We start from the raw sequence: 25,276 nt of genomic DNA, 5'->3' as shown, positions 1-25,276 counted from the left end.
CACCATATAAATCAACGTGAACAACGTGATAAAGCTTGTCTAAAGCTGTCTTCTCTAACTGGTGCGCCCAGCTCAAGTTATGTAGCTGCAGCTCTCTCCATTTCCAAATTATTTTAGGCCGAAACGACTTCCCTCTGCTCCTGTGTATGTGTCAAGTGAAAAAATCGAAGAATCACATCCCAAATAGTACTTCCGTGGTAACTGAAAAAAGTTGTTTTCGATGACTGTTGAAAGGAAAGATAGCAAAACAGTAAATACGAGAATGATACATTCTTCACTTGTAAACAAATAACTTTTGTACTGTACCTACAAATATTCGAAGTAAAACTTATTAGAATGGAAAGAAGCTTTAATTTATTATTTTCGGGTACCATGAAATATAGTCAAACTCGGTTATAACGACCTCGGTTGTTACGACACCTCAGCTATAGGGTAAATAATGGACAGTCCGGACTGATTCCCATAAGTAATAATATAAATGAACCTTGCCTATAAATCGTCGATAAAAAGCAACCACCTTGGATATAACAACAAATTTTTCGTCACTTATTTCAGTTTCACACACAATGACGTTTTCCCAAGAAATTCCTAAGATTAGAGCTGATCACATCCAGGGAATGTTCGTCTAACCGGTTCTATTTATACCTAACATTGAAAAAAAAAAAGGTTTATTGCATGTTTGACGTTCCAACTTACTCATTGACAACATGACTACTAAAACATTTCCTTATTTTGCCTTTCCCGGGATTATTTTTTAAAAATAAAAATGTCCCGTTTTTTTTCAACGAAGCTTGCTTTAATCTAGATCTTTACTAGAATCAGGAATAAAGGTTATTTGTATAATTTATATAAATTACGTCAGAATGAATATGACTATGAACATTCATCTCACAAATTTGTCACAAGTTTTTTCCCCATGAAATACATTTTGGCACAGATTTGCTTTTGCATTTTTTCTCGCCAAGGGTTATTTATAAATAATATTTGTGTGTGTACCACACACATACAAATATGCGTCGACATTTGGCAACTTATTTGGTGAGAATCTGTGATGTCCCGTATTAATTATCCTAATTTCCCGTATTTTTCTCAAACAAATATCCTAATCATGAAGAAATAAAAGATTATATTTTTCGTCACAAAAAGGTCTTGAAACGTCAACCTCGGTTGTAACGACAAAATTTCGCAGAATCTTCGATGTCGTTATAACCAAATTTCACTGCACATAAAAAAGTGAGGATCGACAAACGTATTGTATGTGTTTGAATTTTTTTTTATTTATTTTATGAATAAATCTGGCACCATATTATATATTATTATTACTGTGATAGTAGTTATTGATTGTCTGATTTTAATAACTTTTTTCTTCCATTCCGGAAATAACGTTTGAAAGCACATCTCACATAAATTCTTATCACGTTCGTGCGATACACTTTCTGACATTTTTTGTGTCACCGTCATATTAAAAAAAAACATAATGAGAGCGTGTTTAATTACATCGTCTCCTAAGAGATTTCGTTCTCTCTATTTTATCAGTTGGTTTATTTAAAAACAAACGAAATTGTACGATGGCGTGGTTGATAAGATGTGTCCCATCTACCACTTTTCTGACCCTTTGCTCCAGTTTATATTATGCATATAATATTGAATCCCTCCTTTTATGAATATTGAAAATAAAACACGCAACGCTTTTTGGAGACAGTCAAGCCACAATGGATAGTTAAACTATCAAGATTTATATCAGCTATTCCATATTACATTAGTTATTCGGTAGCAAATTCGGTTTGCTATTTTATACATACATATGTTCGAAATTAAAGTTCGAACACTACTTTGGACCGAAAAAAAAAAATCAATAGAAAACTGAATACTTTACTTGATACAAAACGATTCTAAATTTGTCACATATTACACAGAATTTAGAAAATGGATTCGATGCATACAAGGTGATTATAATCAAAGGTGCGATTTCAAAAAGTGGTAAAGCACCACTGGCCAGAATGACTTGAAAATTCGCATGAATGCTATTGGAGCAATGGAATTTCGTTTGGTGAAGCAAAAAGAACTTGAAAATTTTCCGATAGGTGGCATCGTAGTCGTGAAACACGGGCAATTCACTCGCAGAATGGGAACAATCAAAGCCGCTTGAAAGGTAACTCTTAATGCAGACTCAATGCTCAGATAACAAAATTCTTAATGCAGCTTTGAGAACAATGATCAGCCAAGGCAAGCAAAATGACAATTTAGTTAACATCGCAAAATTTAATAATTCATGTAAACATCACAAAAACGAAGTCATAAAACAAACACCTACGACTTGCGCAAAATTTTTTTTTAAATGTTGTTCACCGTGTTCTGCTACGAGTTGGAAGTGTAGAACTGCACGTTCCACAACAAATCAGAGCGTGCCGGTGGTAATGCTGTGGATGTGGTGCGTAATGCGAGCTTTCAACTCAGTCAAGTTCGTAATCTGGCCACTGTACACAACATTCTTGAGGTACCTGCACAGCAATTCCATCCGATCTTTGTGGAACACGCAGTTTTGAGCTTCAGAACTCGTAGTGGTGGACAAAACATATTGAACACCTCTTGCGTAAGTAGTACAGTAGGTGTTTGTTCATGATATCTCTCATTTTTGTGTTCTTCCATGAAATAGTTTCCATTCTGAGAGTGAATTTCCCGTGTTTCACGAATACAGTGTTATCTATCGGTAAATTTTAAGTTTTTTTTTCCTCCACTAATGGAAATTCCACTGTTTCAGGAGTATTCATGCAAATTTTCAAGTCATTTTGACCATTCTTACTATGCAGCGTTTCGAAATTGCAATTTTAATCATAATCACCTTGTATTATGCTATTAATTTAGCGGATGGATTTTACACGTATTATGCAGAATTAAGCAAATGGATTTGAAACATATTGCGCATGATTTATGCAAAAAGTGCAGCCATACTGGATCCCAAAATAATATGGCTGTAAAACAGGATTAAAATATATTTTTATATTGCGATACTAATGTGGCGCAATAAAAATATTCTATCTTGGAAAAATATTCATTATTTTTGTTGGGTTCTCCGTAGAACCAGGGCCGGATCTGGAATCCTGCAAACTACGTGGCCATCGAAGATGCCAAATGAAAGGGGCCGATTTTTAGGGCGCCAATTACAGGGGAGGGGCAATTATATATATATATATATATATATATATCCATGGCCCCCACATCCTGATGCAGGGCCCCTAGGCTGGGATCTTTCACGGGGCCCCCCTTAATACAAATACAAATACAACGCAACAACAGGCAGATTGCCCAACGAGGTGGCTGACTTAAGAACATCATGGATCCCCGAGCCCCTACCTACTACTGCTACACCACACATGCACCCCCCCCCCGCTGAACCCCCCCCCCCCCAACGAATCGGTACATGCGGGAATGTGCGTGTACGTGTAGTGCAACCTGACGTAAAGTTTGTTTCTGTGTAATGCTTGTTATGTGTAGTGCTGTCATCTGCCCCCAGTTTTACTAACTATGAGTGAAGTGTTATGGTTGAATGATTTACCGTTGTAGGACTGTTGCTCTCTGTGGCGAGACTTTTTAACGGGGAGATCGGCTCGCATTTGCGCCTTGAAGTTGGGAACCACAGAAAACCAACTTCAGCCGACCACCACTGTGGGGTTCGAACCCGGATCCTCGCATCACGAGTCCGGCACTATAACCACTCGACCACCACAGCGGCCAATAAGTATACACTGTTTTTTTTTTTCGATAATAACAAATAGGGGTATTTTTTTAGGCGTATTTTTAGGCGTATTTCAATAAAATATGTGAGTAATAATTGGTGTGCGCGATTTGGAAAAATTTAAGAGTAAAAAAATTTGCATAATGTGTGAATTCTAAAATTCCACGATTTAAAATAATAAATTTCTTTTCCGTTTTTGTGCGGACTGCGGCTGTCAAAAATATCAAAAAAACATGTTTTTCCGCCACAGATACGTTAAATAACAAGAGCTTACTTTCATGCAAATCGGAATGATTTGCATTTTTTGAATAATAATTAGTTATGGTTATCAAGTTGCACAATATTAATTTTAAGATTTTGTGTCTGAAAAGATTCCTCAATTATGTTAAATTTAATTCCCGCAGAACATTCAATACCACACAATGAATGTTATATGGTGGATTTCGTTTATAATGTTTCTCAAGGCCGAAACTTGTAAGGGAGAGGTGGGTTTGGTGCCCGGACCGGAGAAGGGAGGCGTATTTTTGTATTTAACTTCCCTTCAACATTACAGGGGGAGGGGACAAAGTTCTGCCCAAGCATCTGGTCCCGGCACTGCTCTTAGAACCTTTTCCCGCTTAGTACCATAGGTTAAACTTGAATCCGGCCCATGGGCCCGAGCCCCCCCCCCCCCCCAACATTTTAGAAGAGCCGGCTCGGCTTCCCCCCCCCCCCAAAAAAAAAAAAAAAATTCGAGTACACACTTGGTACTGTTACTCACACTTGGCTCAGAAAAAACTTTTTGACAAAAAATTTCTCTGAATAGTAGATGTGAGGTATGAGGGAGACAAACCACCCCCCTCCCCCCGACCGGGAGGTGAAAGAGATGATGATGCAAGGAACTGAATTAATGATGAATTTACAGCGTGAAACAACAAAAAAATGATTAAAATTCTCCCGGGCCCCAGGGCTGGAGCCTTGTCAGCCCACCCCTTGTGAGGGCTATGTATATATCACCAAAATATCATTCCCTTGAAAAATGTCCAGAACAGGCCCTGCGTAGAACAGTCTCGTAACCGTATAGGGTTCCACGCGAACTAAAACGTTGAAAATCTCTTTTCAAGCATATAGACCCGTGACCGAGGAGGCCATGCATGCAAATAATGTAGAAACCAAATGCCTAGTGAGGCTCTCATAACTAAAATGCACAAAATTTGTATATACACGGTACAAAACATGATCACAATTCGAGCTTATGGAATAACGAGAGAAAAAAGCCAGTATACCTGGTTAAGAATCCCTATCTAAGGCCACGATTACACTGTAAAAGTCTGATAAAAGATCTTTTACAAAACTTCAAAAGTGCAACCAATAAGATTATCGGTTATATTCGAGCTAATGCAACTAATAACCTTATTGGTTGCATTTTTAAGTTTTATAAAAGAACTTCCATAAAACTTTTATAGTGTGATACCGGCCTTAAAGCTACGACGAACTACACTGCTCAAAACAATTAGGGGAGCAAGCAAAAAAGTGAAGAAAACCGTGCGAGACAGCCACGTATTGGCATACAATGGATAGTACACGCGTATCAATGCGCAATACAGAAAAAAGACGTAAAAAAAATTTGGAATTAAGCTTTAATTCTTTGAAAATATGGAAAAAACATGAAAAGATGATTTAGGGCAACAATTTGGTTACATGTAAACGATAAAAAAAAGTACTGTTTAGACATGATGCATGAGTTTTAATAGGGCGTGTGGTCTCCTCGAACAGCTAAGACTGCAGCACACCTGTTTGCCATGGATGCGATGAGGTTATCAATCATACTTTGGGGAATACTGTTCCACTCCTCAAGAAGTGCAATCTGCAAGTGTCGGACAGTAACAGGCGGCCTTGGTCGCGCAGCAATGCGTCAGGTCAGGAGAGCACGCTGGCCATTCCATACACTGTATTGTTTCAGCTTCAAGCATGTTCTCCACCAGACGAGCTCTATGCGGTCGGGCATTATCATCCTGGGAAACAAAGGAAGATGGCTCCAATGGCTCCAGCGTAAGGGATGACATGAGGTCGCAGTATCTCGTCTGCATACCTTCGGGTCGTCAAAGTGCCATTCCAAATGATATGCAGGTCCGTACTCCCGCCTATGCTGATTCCACCCCATACCATCCAACCAGCTCGTCTGTATTGTGACCTTTCACGAACGAATGCGGGGTTATTTCGAGTGCCCCTGTCCCTCCATACCAGAACACGTCGGGTGTCACACTCCAGACTGAATCGGGACTCGTCTGTAAACAGCACTTGGCTCCAATCATGTTGCTCCCAATCTCGATGTTCAGCAGCCCATCTTCTTCGGGCCGCACGGTGGCGTGGGGTCAACGGAATGCAGACCATTGGCCTACGTGCATAGAGCCCTCCCTCATGAAGCCGATTACGTACTGTTTGGCTGGACACCCTTCGTCCTGTTGCCAAGAGCAACCGTCTTTGCAGCTGCGTAGCATTCTCTGTTCTTTTTCGACGGGCTGTTAACCGTATATACCGGTCATCAGTTGCTGTAGTGGCGCGTGGCCGACCTTGCCCTGGTCGACGTCTAACATTTCCTGTTTCTTGGAATCGATTCCACAGCCTTGCAACAACACTTCTGGCGACTGAAACAGCGTCCGCGACACTACGTTGTGTTTGCCCGGATTCCAGTCTGCCTATAACACGCCATGCCATGGATTCCGGTAAATCACGTTGTTGAGACATCCTCAAGTCACCTTGTCTCAAAAAAAAAATACTGCGCAATCGAATTTCACAGTTACGGCAGTAAAACAGACGTTTCTGCAACATCCCGATTTCTGCCCTTATCTCCTTTTTCTGGTTTTTGACGTCATGAACTTTGATTTGCATATGAAGTTTTCTTCTTCCGTTTCCTGTTAGGCTTTAAATTATGGATGATTCATTTTATGTTACTTATCGGTATACATCTTTGCGTAATTTTGTTAAAACCATGTGCTCCCCTAATTGTTTTGAGCAGTGTATATTTTGAATCATAACAGCTATGATATCCTTTAATCTTTTCGCAAATATTCCCGTGCTTCGGGCACTGGAAGGAGAAAAGTTATGATGTTAATTTCGTAAAATTTTTGTGAAATCAATGTTAATTTTACAGCACCAAATATTTATTTGGTGTATATGGATACTGATATACTTAATTAAAATTTGCTATATACGTATATATATTTAAATAAATATAAATATATATTTCCTACAAAATTTTGGGCGTGTATGGTTGTTGTGACGTCTGTAAATGTAAAAGAAATGATGAACTAAGGAATAAGTTGGAAGAAAATGAAAATTATAAAGATTTTTCGCGGGAGAATCTAAATAATTATATTCCACATATTATGACTTCCTTCAATCACAAACAATAAACAATACAAAATGATTAATTCAAAAATAAGAAGAACGTATGACAACGCAATGTCATCCATTGAAATTCCAATTGCAATCGTTTTCCGTGAATCTTACCGTAACATAATGAATTGAATAAAATATACGTGGGTTTTATTACACGTTACTGAATCTTTTCTTTTTGTTACACCGTAATCACGGGAATTTTTTTTCTTTACGATGAACACGTAGAGACTATTTAAATGCTACAAAAAAAAAAAAGACTGATTAATTTGTTTTAGGATTATAATACGTGCATTTAATTTACATAAGTCTTTATACTGATACGCGCGTAGAAGTGGAAGAAGGTGGGAAGTTTGCCAAGGATTTACCAAGAGCGGGAAAAACAAGATCTGTATTTTATTATTTGTTGAGTGTGTGACGATTTCAGCCGATTGCAACAGCTGTTTGTTGCCTCCTTGCGGGGAAGGAAGCTCTCAAACGCGTGCTAAGAACAGTTTAAGGTACAACAATATCAACGGGTTGCTTGCGTGTGTTCATACCGCGAATCACTGCGTCATTGTTCGCTCTGCTTTTTTTATTTTTCTGATATTTTTCTTGCCGCAAATCCCAGACGATACGTTGAACTACTTCTGGCAAGAGAGAGTCACGGGATTTTTTCCTATATTTTTATATCTCATTTCTTCCATCATTTTGAAGTTCACTGTAACCTAATTGAAAGTAAAACCATTTGAAAGAAATAGAAACGGAACTTTCTGGTGGTACGAAAGTCAATTGATACATTCTAACAGCGGGCAGTGTGTGTGAGGTCAGTATCTTTTTTTTTTCTAAATGCATAGGTGTATATAGTGTATCTAAAATTTTTGTATGTTTGAAATTCCGTTAGATGTTATGCCATGTATTTTTATGAAACAATGAAATATTTAAGTTTCGAATGTTTATAATTAGAACTGGAAATGGATTAACCTTCTATAGTCCTTTATATATTTGAATATACAGTCGAACCCCGTTATAGAGCCCCCGATGTTGCGCCACCCCCGCTTAGCGCCGAAAAAGTTCAGTGAGTAAATCTTCCATTTCTAGAGATAACACATGTTAAAACGTGATCCGACATAACGCCAAACTCGTTATAGCGATAAAATTTTGCGAAATATATGGCGATGTTAAGTCAGGGTTCGACGGTACATGGTAAAAAAAATATTATGCCAATTTCTTTTCTCTCTCTTTTTTTTTGGTATTTTAAAAACTACATCGTGAACTACCATTTCAGTACAAAAAATGCGGCTAAATAAGTACTGCAATACTTTTTCATCTAAAAAGAGTTGAGTCCCTGTCGGTGTCATTTTTTTGAGAGGTACTAAAATTTTATATGTTCAGAGATTTATACAATCACACCGAATTGGGGGAATTGGAAATCAAATTTAAAGTAAGCCTATATAACAAGTATTTAACTTTGCTAAGCAAGATTTTATCAGTTCATAGATAACAGTATAATAAAAAAAAACTAAATTTTACCTTCAATTGGCCATTGTAACTAACTAAAAAAATCCCCTCCAATTAATTAAATTGCTGTGTTAATGTAGTGCTTCAATTAAAAATATGATAACAACACCCATTTACATCAGTGTTTGTAAAAAAAAAAATTCAATACGTTTTTATGGGAGTGAACCATAGAGGGCAGTGCCGTCTTAAGGCATGGGCCCACCCGGGCACGGCCCGGGGGCCTCAAGCGAAGAGGGGCCTCACAAAAATGAGATCTGGTTGAAATTTTCGAGAATTTGTTTAGTAGGGCCTCTAAAAAAACAATTGGCCCGGGGGCCCATGATACTCTTAAGACGGCCCTGATAGAGGGTTAAAATTTTTAACTGGTTTATCAGAAAACTTTTCATCGATTAATAGAATTAATTAATGGGCTATTTAGAAATGTGTGAATCGTTTTAGTTGTAATTATTGTATTTTTCTGCAACTGAAAATTTTATGAGTACGAATTCGGCATCGAAAGGCACGTGGCAATGTAAAAACTTGACTGCCAACGATGTTTGCTGACCGATTTTTTTTCGAAAGGGTACGGGTACTGGTCACATAAAAAAATATATTTGTGTTCTCTTCTAAAAATTTACCCTCCTGACCCAGGGCCCGAGTTAGACTTGAAGGGAGGCCCTGGGCAAGCAGGCACTATGAGCTCCCGCGACTAGGGTTATGATGTTTGGTTGGTTAACGGAAATATATTTTTTTTAAATTTGCCGCCCAAAGTTTCCGGAGACCTGAGCATATGTCCCACTTGCCCATAAGGAAATCGGGCCTAGCTTTGATCTTACTCTTTGACTCGTCACCAGTTATTTTTATCTTGTTATCTGTGTGCAAGGACAGTCGAACCTCGTTTAGACGAAAAAACACCGAAAATATTTCGTGTTAACTGACAAAACAGTGATCAAGTTATAATATGATTAACTTATGTTGACTAACATGAAAAATACAGTAATTAATTCTTATTAAGCGAGTTCGCTTTAACGAGGTTCGACTGTATTTATATATGGAGAAAAGAGAACAGCAAATTGTTTTTTCTGCAATTTTGTTTTTTTTCATAAATTCCTCAGATGCTTTATATCTCATCCGTTCATTTTTAAAACAGCAATTTTCTGCTAAAATGCTACAAACAAAAACATGGTTTAGTGATTTTATTCGGTTTGGTTTCATACACAAATCAAGTTAATTTGCAAATTTTAATCGAATTGATAAATTCGTTTTACAATTGATCGATGAATTGCCCCGATTAATCGGAACAATCATGTATGATATATAGTTACTGTATACCCCCGTATGGCGAATCGTATTAAGGGCCGGAGTAAGTTACTCATATAGTTACTGTATAATTATTTACATATTCGCATTATGCTATTGTTATACGGTTTCAAGTGACTTGACTCATTACTGTTTGGGTTTGAAAAAGCTTGAAGAAAGAAGTCTTATATCGATCCTTCCTTTCTATACGCCCACTGACCACTCACATCTTCCGTTTGATAACAATCTATTGTTGTTTCCCGTTTCTGGTCCTCACTTTTTTCTTTTATAGCTGTTAGTAAGAGGATTTCCAAGAACTTAGAGGAACTATCCCACTAAATGCGGATTGCGTTACCACTAAAACGACCTTGGCAATCTAGACACGACATACAGCCAGTGACAATTAGAGATTTATCGGGTTTTATCAGAAAGGACGCGATACTGAAATTTCAAGAAGGTCCAAATTTGGCGAGTCGTATTTCCGAAATCGCTGGGGAAAAAAGGGTTTTTTGGTATTTTGTTTGTCTTAAATCTTTTTATCCTTTTCTAGTGCAATAAAACGATTTATCGAATGGTCAAGACGTAGATTAATAACATCCGTCGTAAAACTCCATTTGTCTAATCAAATTTTTTGTTAGAAATTCCGAGGGCAATCTCGAGACATTATCGTATTTCATTCCAAGACATGAAATAACTTTTTCAAAAAACACCCATTCCTTTGCATATAAGTGATATCATGGAATTTTTCGCCTTGAAATAGTCATCACAAGGGGTAAGATGCCCGGTGGGACATCTATAGACCTTTTGATTCTTTTTTTCATTGTAAATTTTCTAAAAATCAATAGAAAGAAGGGCCCACAAAAACAAATCAACGTCGGGGGGGGGGGGTGTCAAAAATTGTTCTGTATACCCCTCTTCAGGATACACTGCAAGTAGCTAAAAAATTTAGAAATTAGAAATATTACTAACATTATATTTCACTTTTGTTTGTTTTAGTTCAGGGCTTCACAAATTGGAAAAAAAAATTAGACAGCAGCCATATTTCTAATAAGTCAAATGTAGTTTTTATTTTCCCAGGAAAAATGGTCTTGAATAATGACTTTCGGGGCCTGAAGACCCCTTCCCATTTCGAAGACGCACTGTTATGAAATCAGAAAACATTCTGTGTTCCTTAGATTCCAATTTTTAGTAATCACATATATAAAATTTCAGGTGCCAATCTTGTCAAGCCCTGAGTTGGTTCTTATTAATTTGAGCATAAATTTTAAAGCAATCTTTATTTCGTGTTGGAAAAAGTAAGAAAATTTTAATTACAAATTCTAATTACAAATTTGATTTCATTAGAAGTTCATCAACAGATTAAGGAAATAAAAATTAATGAGAAGTATCGATAATCTTCAATAAATCTTTATAAACATTTTCCATTTAATTGGAAGAAAGAGACCTTAGTTATTGTTGTTGCTGAAGATTTGGACAAGCTCTTTTCTACGTATAAGAAAAGTACAGTTCGGTGATTAGCAAGTGGGATTTTCAACGCAACAATGACGATGATTCAACTCGTAGATTAATTCAACCAACTCCTAACTCATTCATTTTTTTATCCTTCCCTCAATGTCAACCGAGTGTAATATCTATCGGTTAAGACGAGATGGAGATCAATCTATGCTTCTCTTCACTTAATACTGATGTACTATTAGTTTTTACACCAGAAGAAAATCAACACAACGGAACCTTGCTCAAGGGTGAAGAAAAGAAAAGTTTTAAAAAACCGTTTAGATTAGTCATGCGCTCGAATAAATTGTATTTACTGCGTATCGATCTTCCGCGTGAATGACCTACGAGTCGCATTTTAAAACATCTTATATCTCTCGGTTTTTATTCATTTTTCTGACAATTTTTCCGTATATGATGATTTATCCAACTATGCTAAACACTTTCCCACTCATAATAATGATTTTCGGTTGTGGTTATCGCTGTCGAGTCGAATTTCATATCTTTCGTGGAACGGGATCGATTAAAGTCTGATTCGTTCTAATGATCATAGACGATCATAAATATCAGGCTGTTAGTTTCAAAGAAAAATGGTACAAGCATAAAATATATCAAAAATCAATCAAAATAAATTGACGATAATGTACATTTATTTATTATGTTTTTGGACGTCCCCTGATACATGTTGTTCTTATAAACTCGACTTTGAACTTGAGGAATTTCTAGGAAAAAGTATAAGCATAAGACCTTTCCCCTTCCTTCCCATAAAACTAAATTAAAAAATGTTTAGCTAGTCAGAAAATGTATATTGTCGAAAAAATTGCGGAATTGAGAGCAAATGAGAGACTTTCTCTCATGCGGCAATCAGCCCCAGGATTAAAGAAAAAGGCCAATATACCGAAATTATGTTTAAGCAAACAAACAAATTTCGTAGGCTGAAATATATTTTTAGATTCTTCATTGTTGTTGTTGTTCTAGAGCTCGTTGCTCTAGAGCAGTGTTTCTTAACCAGAGGTGCGAGATGTAGAAAAAAATTGTAACATGCTGATTAATTATTCAAGAATGCGAAGAAAATTCAAATTTTCAATTCAAAATACGAATCATACCTACATTTTGACACCTGATTATTTAGCTTTTGCTCACAGAAATGTATTGGGTGAAATTTGAAGGTTCCCAGCTAGAAGGAATTTCAAGGGGCACACTTATATATACAATTTTCAGATGCTTTTTATTAAGTTTCTTTTCTGTTCCATTTCTATTCTATCTTAATTATGAAAGTGGTAGTTTAATGCAAGATAATTTTATTGAAATGTGAACCAGCGCAAATATTTGAATGGAATTTCTCAAAGTTTTAATCGATTAATCGAATATTTTTGAACGCTAACCATTCACAACAAACGTAATATTGGTGACTATACAATATTAATCGCGATGCTGTAAAAATGTATTTCATTCATTTCAAGCACCAATTTTTTAGATGTAGATGTGAACAAATATAGGAATAGATCAAACTTTTATAGTGTAATGCCGGCCCAAGGCCGAGATCACACTATAAAAGTTTAATAAAAGATCTTTACAAAACTTTTGAAAAAACAACGAGTAAGCCTATTGGTAACCCATACGCTTATTGGTTGCGTATTTCAAGTTTTATAAAAGAACTTTAACAAAACTTTTATAGTGTAGTCCCGGCCTTTAGAAATTTTATTTGGCCTCAGTTTCAGGGAGATTGGGGAACGCTGGTATATATATACATTATCTAATAATATGTTATAAATCAAATCTCGTGTTTTCAAGTCTTTAATTTAGTTATTTTTCCAATACATATTCTTCATTTCTGAGTTCAATGCCATTAACTTTAGCGAATTTATGTTATTTTATATATAAACTTATAAAATAATTCTATTAAATTCCATTCTGCTTACCCAAACCGCTTTTATTTGAAAGTAAAATAAATGTAATCGTACTTTGCTAATCAAAAATTTAAAAAATTGATATGCGTAATTAACGGGAGAGGTATTGCGCACACAAGCAACGCAATCTATTCGCTCAGGAGGAAACAACAAAATAATCAGACGGTCTTCACTGGATGGTGGATAACATGTTTGTAAACAGAAGACACACCTAAATATAGGTACAATTCGCTAGAAAGGAGAGGGGTCTTTGGAAGCGTAATATTGGAAACCTTGATTTTTTTTTTTTAAAGTAACAGTGTTTGGGAACGGGTTTCTCTCTAGCGAATGCATGTAACATCGAAGTGAAGAAAAGAAAATATTTAGCCGGCATAAAGCCAATCGCCCATTCATACAGATTGATTACGCACTCCTTTTCGACGAGGTTGCTGCGCGGGTGGACGACCTTCGAATGTGAAGATCGTGTGGGTGCCACCGCTCTTTTGCTTTGTTTCTAATCATTGAAGATTCTTAACTTGAAGTCTATTGGATGGGCAGGTTTTTAAAAAGATGAAGATGAATTTTAGTTATATGTATATCAACATATATAGGCAAATTTTATTGAAATATACAGGATGTCCTGTAAGTCCTAATGCTGTCTTTATCAACCGTTCGTCGTAGAGAGGTATGGTTTCAATTTAAAAATTGCTCAAACTGTATTTAGGAATCACTCTGTACCAATTTCAAGATTGAAAATACAGTGTGTCATAAAATACAAAAATCTAAATTTTTTTACGGTCCCCCTGTCCTCTAACTTCCAATCAGAAAGTTGTTGCCCTGCCTCTCCCGAGGCCAACCAAAAAAAAAATTCCACTTTTCTAAGTGCAATATTCGCTGAGATATTTTTGGATTGAAAACTCGGAGAAAAGTTGGGAAAGAACAGTATAAACTAAAGGACAATGCTTCTTTCATTTCTATGCGGTTCTTTCGCAAATTTTCTCCTGTTTTGAATTCAAATATCTCAGTGAATATTGTACTTAGAAACATGGAATTTTTTCTGTTAATCTCAGGAAATACAGTGCAACAACTTTTTAATTGGAAATTAGAGTACAAAGAGACCATATAAAAATTTAGATTTTTTTTTTGATACACTGTATTTTCACTCTCGAAACTGATATTTGATGTCGATTTCTGAACATATTTTGAGCATTGTTTAAATTAAAACCATACTTCTACAACGAACTGTAGATGTGAAGAAGGCCGAATTAGTACTTCACATCCTGTATACTATCTAAACCCCTGTTTCCCAACGTGTGGCCCACGCCTCACAAGGGGGCAATTTGAGTTTTTCTATGAAGACTTGGAACCTTCCTAACTTCCTTCATGTATATGACTATATACAGGGTGTTCTGTTAATGGACCAACAAACTCAGAGGGTTGTTAGTAGACATCAAGAGGAACAAAAATTGCAGTGGAACATGGCGTCGCAAACCACGTTGAGAGAGTGAAAATCGCGAAAAACGCATGCAGGTTTCGATGTCACGCTGGAACGACAAAAAGTACAATTAATAACTACAAAAAGATTTATTTGACTAATTATTACAAGAGTTGTTGGAAGTGGCGGCCACTGACGTCATTGCACAGTGTACAATGACATAAAAACATTCCCGGACGCGCTCGAACATACCAGGTATGCTTTTAATGTCTGCCGCAGCGACGACAATCCGCGCTATGAGATCCTCCGGTATGTCCACAGGCGTCGCATAAACGAGTAATTTAAATTTAAGGTGACCCCATGGACTGCTTACGTCAGATATGGCGAGCGAACCCACGAACGCATTCAGCGATCAACTGACATCCACCTTTTGTCTCCTCTGGACTCAGAGCCAGCATGCGTTTTTCGCGATTTTCACCCTCTCAAAGTGGTTTGCGACACCATGTTCCATTGCAATTTTTGTTCCTCTTGATGCCCACTAACAACCCTCTGAGTTTGTCGGTCCATTAACAGAACACCCTGTATATATGATATAGAATATATACTGTATATATGACTGATTTAGTATGTATGCCCAGGTTCAATAATACATCACTTACGATAGGGCACGCCAATTTTTGAACATCATCACTGAACTAGCTTTGATCAGCCCGTACTATGAGGACAGGAGCGCAATCGTGTTTGAATAAAAATTCAGTGAACACATCATTTCATAAACATTATGTATGGTCACTTTAGTTCCAATTCTATTTACTTTACATTGGCCGAAGAAAGAAAAAAACAATTTTGGTAATGTCTCGTGCTATCATTTTTGATCAGCTTGAATCAGTGTTGCAAGTTCTATCAGATATAAAATTACTGAATTTCTTAATCTGGTCGTAGGAATTTTTGTGCTTTAAATATGTTTTCGAATGATTCAATTCGATTTCGATATTTTATCTCAATTGTTTACTCTGCCAAAATAAAAATCGCTTAGAGATTGAATTCAATTCAGCTGCATACATTATTTGAATTTTGTTTTCGTATTTGTTCACTGTACCTTCACTATATAACTTTTGTTTTCGCAGCGAAAGTTTATACTAATACACGTGTAGCTGCAGCCTCAATAAACTTTCGTAAATCCTACTTGGTACTGTGATTTTAGGAATTTATCTTATTTGCTCTATCTTAGAAAGAACATGCCTGCATATTCAAGATGTGCAGCAATCATGTTTTGTTGTTTTCTTCCGTTTTTCTAGCTGCGGTAAGTGCTTATCGTACAAATTTTTCTTTTTATGTGTCGTTCTAAATATATATATACGTGCTGCTGTTCTCATATACAACTATGTAATTAATGTCATTTACTAGCTGGGTGGTCTTTTCATTTGTATGGGTCTGCTCTGACAGTAGCCACTTTTATTATACAAATTTCTGAAATTATTTTAGCTTCGAGTAATGGCTCAATAAATTTAACCGAAATTTATATTCGGGTTCTATCTACGTAGTTACTGTAATTCGAATACAAATATGGTGAGTGAAAAAATTATCTTTCCATATGAGTTTATGAGCAACCCTTATATGTGAAAGCTGTGGCTACACCGGGCCCCGTGCTTGAAGGAGCTCCACACTCGTGGCAATAGAAATAGAAAAAATATTAGTAAGTTATTATTTTTTTGTAACAATAAAACAAAATGGCAGTACTTCAGCTGTGAAAATCTAAACAATACAAGGAATTAGAGAAATGTATTCGTCTGCCCCCCCCCCCCCCCATCGATTCGATTTCGCACTGATCTCAGTATCTTATAAGAGCGGCCGTGATGAGTGTATAAGAAAATCGTTTCTTAGCCTACTTTAACCTACAAATTAATATTCTTTTTGAAACAATATAATAATGCAAACAATAAACAGGCTGATTACCTAGTATAGAAGATACAGATACTCTCTGATGTGCCTAATATATTCCCATTTCAATTATGATCCAAAGATCCAATGAGGGCTTCAAGGCTAGGATGTTTGGATGTCTCACATGGATTTTTCATTTTATAATAAATATATATAATTTGCAAAAAAGTCTAATCCCCGATCCAACTGGCTCGACTCTTCGTCAGCCTCTTCTTTTATGGGGGGTTCATAATGGCCATCGGATAGCGTATGTGCGGTCCGTACAGAAGCTCGGTCAATCAAAATTGGGCAATTTACTGCCGTTTTACCACGACGGGTCAAGTTGAACCAGACTTTGTTGCGATGGAAATGAATATGTGCAGAAAAGAGAGACAGAACAAAAATCCTTGAGAAAAGTATGCGTACGCTATTGTGAACGAGTCGGTGTTGAAAGTGAATGAAAGATATGATTAATATGTGGTGATCACCGAATAACTTTTCAAAGCTTCTGCTTAGCTAGAAGCTTATTATACCAATGTAATGTTTTTGATCGATAAATATTTTTAATATTTTAAAATATTGAAAGAAATCCTATAAAATATTATCTTTTAAAGAATTTCTGTTGATTTAAAATGCTTTTTGAAGGTTAATAACTCAAAATTTCTCGAGTAGTGATTTCTTGTGCCCCCCCAAAATCCGATGTACCACCTCCAAAGGTTGGTCTTGCGTATGCCCCCAGAGCTACCAGGGTTACAGCTGGCTTTTTATGAATCTTAGTGATTTAGCTGGACAAAACAATTAGCAATCAATTGTAGAAAAATCGAATCGGTGTATTGTTTGGTGAAACCGGTGAATGAACATTCGTTCTGTGGAGAAGTTGGATATATATTTTATAGTATTTACTTCCTACATGAAGCATTTCATCACAATTTGGCCCCCATGGATATAAGTGGTGGGAGTCCCGACACTATGTACTGTATGTGCTCTTTCAACAGCTTCTATAAAAAGCCAATGATGTGAACTCAGTTCACGAGAACAAACTAGGGCAAACCAATAGATATGAGTCGTTTATGAAAACCTGCAATTACAATAAAAAATGAACTTCTCTATGTAGCAAAGAATTACTGTCTTGAGCTATGTCATGCAATTTTAACTCTTGTTCTTAGCAATATTTCGAAGATACTCACATATTTTCAAAAAGATTCAAAAAAACATATGGGTTTTTTACACCTTTATTTTCTTTTTATCTGCAACCAATTAACGTTGAGTCTGATTTAAGAAAGTGAAATAATAATCACCATGATCCGCTATTCATCCAATATTAGAATCTTTTCACGGGAAAGATCACCCGAAATTGAATATTTTCCAAATATAAGACTAAACTTTGCAAGCATGGAGAACTGAAGTTTTTATATAAAAAAATAAAGTTGAGACCGTGAAAACAAACTATGAATATAATATAGTCGACACCGCTTATTATAATCATGGATAATGCTACTGTTTGGGAGTTGTTATCACTTGCAAAGTACAGGAAGGAAAATGCCATAACATGGGGAAAAATTAGTTTGTAGTTATCAGGACTTCGGTTTATGTTATCAATTTTTTTCGTCTAAATTTTTTTTCTTTTTGCATATTTTAAAGCTAAGGTTGAACCAGACTCATTTTTTACCCTATAATTTACCGTTATCAACCCGCAAGACTATGTAGGACGTCAGAAGCTCCCTTGTTGGCAAAAATTTCTGTACTCGATTCATAATGTACTAATCGGGTCGCAATAACCGTTATAATCCATATACGTGTAGTGCTACTTTTGCAATGGCTCCCAAAGGGTGGGTGGCGCTAATGAATTGAGGAATGGAGGAGAGGGATCGTGAGAGAGAGATTTTCCAAAATAAAACCCAACCCAAAAGTCAAGTTCGTAAATAGTAATTTATTTTTTGCAACGTAAGTAAAAATGTCAAAACTAAAAAATGCCTTTATATATAGGGCTATATACTCAACTGAGCTACTAACCATACATGTGTGTGTATCCGTATTTTCAATTCAATTCAATTCAATTTTATTCATAAATACAGAACAATATAAGCGGGATAAAAATTGCTAAGAAGCCGAGACTTACTAGCAATCACAATTTTTTTGGATTTTAGACATTAGTTGTAAGGATTTGATTCAGAATTAGATAAGATAATAATGTAAATTTATGTAATTTACATCATGTAAATTTATCAAATTCTTCGTATACAACATATCAAGTTAATACATATACAGGGTGAATAAAAAGGAATCGTCGGATTTCAAAATTATGTATTTTTAAAAATTAAAATCACAGAATAAGTAACATTTAAAGATAAACGAGAAATATGTACGTTTTATGAAGAAAATCATTAACGATAGTAGTTTGTTGTTTATGAAGTTCTTTTGGTAAAGAAGTAAAATGGCGTCTATATAGTATATATATACACTGCTGGCCACCGTAAATGCAACACCCTGAAGGAAGCATGCAAATAATATGAAATTTACAACATGCATTAGCAGAGGTGAGATATGCAAATGATTAGAATTTCAGCGCAGACGCACATCACGCGCGCCTGTGGCGCCACTTCAAAGCGCTATTTAAGGCTTGGAGATTTCGACGATTTGAAGTACGGCAATTGTGTTTTTCTTGTGGTTTTTTCAAAAAAACGATCAATTATGCCTCGTAGAAAACAGCGATCATCTTTTGATCAAGTATCCGAGTTCGACAGAGGAAGGATGGTGGCCTACCGAGATTGTGGATTATCTTTCAGGGAAATCGGTAGTCGTGTTGGACGAAACCAAACAACTGTAATGCGGATATGTGATCGTTGGATGCAGGAGGGTACGACGGACCGACGTGCTCGATCGCATCCACCTCAGTGCACCACTTCACGTGATGACAGGCGTATTGTGCGTATGGCAGTGACGGATCGCTCAGCCACATCACGAACCATAGCACAGCACATTCAGTCTGTACCGCACCATCCAGTGTCTGCGCGTACCATTCGACGCTGTTTACAGCAGAGTGGTCTGTCCGCAAGACGTCCATTGCTTCGTCTACCCTTGACGCAGAACCACAGGCGTCTCCGCCGCCAATGGTGCGATGAAAGAAGGATGTGGACGGCACAATGGAATGAAATTGTCTTTACTGACGAGTCACGCTTCTGTCTGCAACACCACGATGGTCGGATTCGAGTCTGAAGACACCGTGGAGAGAGGATGCTGAACAGCTGCGTTATGCACCGCCACACTGGTCCTGCACCGGGTATTATGGTATGGGGCGGTATTGGATATCACTCTCGCACTCCTCTAGTACGCATTGCCGGTACTTTAAAAAGCCAGCGCTACATGTCCGAGGTGTTGGAGCCAATTGTCCTTCCTTACCTTCAGGGCTTGCCCACAGCCATATTTCAACAGGATAATGCGCGACCACACGTGGCACGCATTGTTCAAAGGTTCTTCGTCAATCGCCAGATTGAATTGCTTCCCTGGCCAGCTCGCTCTCCGGATCTTTCGCCGATAGAAAACATGTGGTCCATGGTTGCTCAACGATTGACCCAGATTACATCCCCAACTGCCACACCAGATCAACTTTGGCAACGCGTGGAAGCTGCTTGGTCTGCTGTACCCCAAGAACACATCCAAAGTCTCTTTGAATCAATGGCGAGGCGTGTGGCAGCGGTGATCTCCAACAATGGCGGCTACTCTGGCTACTGATTTTGGCAGGAACCACACTTCACTGAAGTCTATAAATTTAATCATTTGATGCTTGGTCAACATGTTATCTACAAAATAAATATTGTTGCGATATCTCTTGTCTTTCTTGGTGTTGCAATTTGGGTGGCCAGCAGTGTAGTTAGCAGGAAGTTGTGCGTTCTTTCGTTTCAAGTGTCACACAACAGCCAGTAATTAGTGTTCAGATTGCTCCTGAGCCTACTGTTTGGCTTGTGTTGGGGGAAACAAATGTGTTACAAGCCTAGTGATGCACTGAAATGAATGAAATTTTGATTTCCTATGCAAAAGGCTAGGCTGTGTAAAAGTTTGAAATTGCATAATGAAACAGTTCTGCTAACTAAATATTGAGAAAAATAATTTTAATTCATTCATCATTGGTCGCATTCATCATACACTCCTCAGGGTCACCTCTAATGTATAATTTGTATTATACACACGGAGGACCGACAAAAATTAAGATAGTGGCACCTCTCTCGAACCGGATCTCGCTCGTTATTGATTCGAGGCTGTCGTGTGTACCCAGTTAGTAGTGGTAGGAGATTTGTAGCGTCTAATTTACTATTTTCTCTTATACATGTAGGGATGGGTCGGGGCTGCATCAAACTGATTATCATTGATTACGAAAATTAAAATCGAAATAAACAGACGTCCCGAAAGCATTTTTCAAGACACATTCAATAGCAAAAAAGATAGGGAGTGTCCAAGAAAACCGGGACACACGATCACCATATGTAAGGGGGGGGGGGGGTGGTCGCCGATGAAACCCTTATCAAAAAAAGTGTGGGAGGGGGTCGCGCTTTAAAAAGTTTGGGAGCCACTGCTATAGTGAAAGCAGAAGCGCCGACATGAAGAAAACATTGAGGGGGCTGAAAGTTGCCAGTTGTCTCGTATATACAAGACTCTAGCCCGTGTGTAGGAGGGGGAAGGGTGCGTTGTATTTTATACTCATCAATTGTTGCAGGGGAGGGCTCAGCTCCTCTCACAAAATTTATTGGGGGGAGGGGGCAAAATAGCCTCGACCCCCCAGGTTCCGGTGCCTATGAGTGGAAGCATATGTAAGGCAAAGTAGTCTCCTCAGTTCTTGGTCAGTTACTTCCAACTGAACCCATTCACATTTCTCCGGCCGGAAGCACAAGGGATCTATGGAACGTACTGTATATTATAAAAACAGAGTGTCTATCGTCATTAAAAAGTCACGAAGTCCCGGAAAAGTCACGGAATGAGAAAAAAGGTCACGGAAGTCCCGAAAAAGTCACAAAATTTGAGTGAAGGTCACGAATTTTTTGATTCTCCAGAGATCTTTTTTTTCGATTTTTTACCTAAAATCTAGAAAATCTAGAATCTCTTTAGAAAAGCTGTGGCATTCAATATTTTTTTCTACTCTCTCAGGTTTCTTTTCTACTTTTTTTGCCCTGGAGGAATGGATGGTTGAGTAGCAAAAATGTGTAGCCACCCTACATTGGGGCAGATATTATATGGATGGGATAAAAAAATTATTTAGAGGAGGGATTGACCACTGCGGTAGGGAGTCCTCTTGGGAACAATATTGGTTTTCCTTAGAAAAGACATGACATCTCCCCCCTCCACATTGTGGAGCAGGACCCATAGGCCATTGGATCTCTGCCGGGTTCGCAAGCCAGAGTTTTCACGGGGGATGGGGGGGGGGGGGGTCTGTAGTCGATTTGTAGCAGGAAAAAACAATGCTGGTGATTTTTCCGGGCTCTAAACTCTGTCAGCCCCATCCTTGTGGGGAGCCAGGTGGAAGGGCACCAATTTTCTTTCCCCCGTGAAGGAAGAAAGATTTTTTTTTAATTATCAATTTTTTTTTAATCTCGTCGATCTTTACCGACTAACTATAGCGAACGACGAAATCGTACAGTATACGCATGAAACAGAACGAGAAAGTTCAAGAGAAGACAAACATCGTACTCATTCGCCATTATTTGTGTGTTACCACAGTGTTTCTAAAACGGTGCGTCGCGGCTCCTAGGAGCGTCATGGCGAGCTGGAAATATTGATTTGTGCACCTGTTTATGCTTTGAAGTGGTTCTTTTATATGGGAAAATATTTGCGAAACTTTTTGGGGAGCCGCCTATGAACCATGAATTACGCAAGGGAGGCAGGTGATAAAAGAGAACCATTAGAAAACGGTGACAAGCTTGCGATCTAGACCGACACCAAAGCATGACGATGGAGAAAATAACAAGCGTCTAATATCGGACTTCGAAAAATGGAAATAGGAAAAGGAATATGTGAAATCCGTCCTTCGGAAGGGGCCTTGGTTGGTCTAGTGCGGCCAAACCGGGTGGTTTATTGTATCGTTTTTACCCATTGATCGTGTGTATGGCCGGGCCTTCCAATCACGAAAAAGAAATCAACCTTGCCGCGGGATTCCGAAGGTTGAGAACCACTGGTCTAGTGGCCCCGCATCCTGGCAGTAGGGCCCCTAAACTGAGATCTTCGGCGTTCTCGGACCTGATTTTTCACGGGGCCCCCGTATAGTGAATTTATAGTGTGTGGAACCCTGTCAGCCCCAAACTGTGCTTCCCGGCGAATTGGAAAATCGGCCGGACTATGTTTGTTCCCCTTACACGATGCTTTCGGCTCTCGTGTATAGAAACGCTTCTCTTCTAATTTTTTTTTATTTTACTTGTGCCGCCGATATATTTTGTCTGAGCGCGGTTATGCAATCAGTACAAAAAATGGGCTCACTCGTGCACATTGTATTTAGACGGTGTTTTCTTCTGATGCATATTCCTGTCTGGCGATGCGCGTCGATTTCGACAGTCGGCGCCGATTGTTGAAGGCTTAATATCGATCAATAGTGTGTTCAATAGGTTTGCATTCACAGGACGCGTTTTCAACGTGCGCGAGCGCGCCCGTAGAGCTTGTTTTGGAAAGCTTCGTTGTAGGTGCCAAGGAACTCCGATACGGCAAAAACATTGTTGGGTGGGAGTCTAAGGTTGCCAGATGTCCGTATTAGGCGACCTCGCAAATATTTACCTCCAGGCATGGCCGTCTTAAGACCATCATGGGCCCCCGGGCCAAGTGGTTTTTCTGAGGCCCTAACAGGTAAATTCTAGAAAATTTCAACGAAATCTCATTTTTGTGAGGCCCCTCTTCCCTTGAGGCCCCCGGGCCGTGCCCGGGTGGGCCCATGCGTTAAGACGGCACTGCCTCCAGGCGACCTCTCTCTCTCTTGGTTGAATTCATGGGTGAGGATACGGGGGGGGGGGGTGGGTGATAGGGATGATCAGCCTCCCCCCCCCCCATGATTAAAAAAATTATTGCTATGGGCAGAGAAGAGCACAAGGGTGGGGCTGACAGGGCACTACCTCAGGGACAAGGGACAATTATCATCGTTTTTTTGTTTTTTCATGCTATAATTTCACCATAGAAGGCCCCGTGAAAAGTCTGCCTGGGGGCCCACCAAAGGTCACCACCTATGATGTAGGGAGGTGGGCATGATTAGATCTGTTTACAATTTTCGATAATAACTATGGAAATTGATAAGCAGGTATTTTTGGAATGGGAGGGGGGAGAGGAAGGGGTTCATAAAAAAGACGTTTTACTCGAGGCCTATGATGCCAAGTCTCGGGAGATTCAAGTGCCGGAGGGGCCTCATGACAATTTGATCTGGTTAAAATTTTTGAGAGAGTAACTATGCAAATTTATAGCTGGGTGGGGGAGGCTCAGAATTGGTTTTTTTTACTCTGGGGCCTATATATGATGCTGTTGAGACATCCCTGGGCTTACTTTACGGAAATAGAACAAAATCTCAATCTAAAATCTGAGCATTAATACCATATGCTCTTCTTCTTGTTCGCAACAAACTTAGTTTTTTTGCTTTTGTGTCACCCTCACGGTCACAACTAGAAACAAAAATTTATTCTATTCCTTGGGGATCTGTACCCATTTTGCCGCCCCTCCCCATAATTTTTAACGGAAAAAAGAAAATTCAGAACCCTCCCTAGTCGTTCCAGCGCTTGCGGCATCAGATCCCCCTTCCCCAGCTCAGATACAGCCCACGCCAACCTTCGATAAAAATCTATAGCTGTACAATCAAGTGCTCTTAAAATTTTGGGATTTTATACAGATGCTGGGGAAAAAAGTTCACATTAAAAAAAAGTATGTTTGATCACTTTTAGTGGTGTCCCTTTTTTTCCCTGATGCCCTAACCACGTGCTAATTTTGCTTAATGGTTTATCCGGCCCTGCCTTAGGGTCCAGTTCCCTATTGGGTGTTGTACTTAAATCAACTTTAAATTTAAAAGTTTTTAAAAATTAAAAAAAAAATTGTTTTTTTTGTAAATTTACTCGCGTTCCTCCTTTCATTAGGACAACCTATTTTATTAACCCAAACCCCCCTAGGTGGTTGCTACTCACAATTTGGGAACCATTGATATCAGAAAACAGTCCAACATGGTTCATTTTGTCAAATGAAAAAGTCACTAAAAAGTCAATGAATTTTTTTTTGGAATTTGGTAGACACCCTGAAAAAGTATCGTAATTCGCGATACACAGTGGACAGTTCCATTCTGATTCCTTATAATTTTTGAATAAAAAAAAAGATTTTAGCTTTGAGGGAAAAAACCCTGTTTTATAGAAGAATGTGAAAAAGAAGCACGATTTTTCAACATTTTAAAACAGAAGATGCTAGATGCGAAAGAGAAAACCATAACGTCCGTTTTCATACGTTCTGTTCGACTAAACGTGACATATGGTCATCATTTTACTACTGGGATTTTTTCCAATCTACTGTAGTTATCAATCGGTTATTGTTATCAGAAGCCCCTGATTCCCGATGCTTGTGATCATATTAGGCGGCGTGCACTGTATTATTGTTGAGGACAAAAAAATTTCCGACAAGCTGTTCCAGTATTAAAATACGCATTTTCCA

General features: G+C 38.2%; 1 protein-coding gene across 2 annotated transcripts in view; it reads left to right on the top strand.

Annotated features, from left to right (window-relative positions):
• Positions 1-7,577: 7,577 nt before the first annotated feature.
• Positions 7,578-25,276, top strand: part of drn (zinc finger AN1-type doctor no) — a 64,146-nt gene continuing 46,447 nt past the window's right edge. The window contains exon 1 of one of the 2 annotated variants that reach the window (XM_089254032.1): positions 7,578-7,919. The gene's annotated coding sequence lies outside the window, so the exon portion shown is untranslated. Of the gene's footprint in view, positions 7,920-15,949; positions 16,011-25,276 lie in introns of those variants that run through there. The other variant, XM_089254033.1, reaches the window with a different exon arrangement.

This window comes from Pholcus phalangioides, unplaced genomic scaffold (genome assembly GCF_987345545.1).
Source record: "Pholcus phalangioides strain wild (caught in Gottingen) unplaced genomic scaffold, Ppha-v1.0 ptg000039l_1, whole genome shotgun sequence".
Classification (NCBI taxonomy): Eukaryota; Metazoa; Arthropoda; class Arachnida; order Araneae; family Pholcidae; genus Pholcus; species Pholcus phalangioides.
The sequence above is the reverse complement of the archived record's forward strand: the minus strand, read 5'-3'. Positions and strand labels throughout refer to the sequence as shown.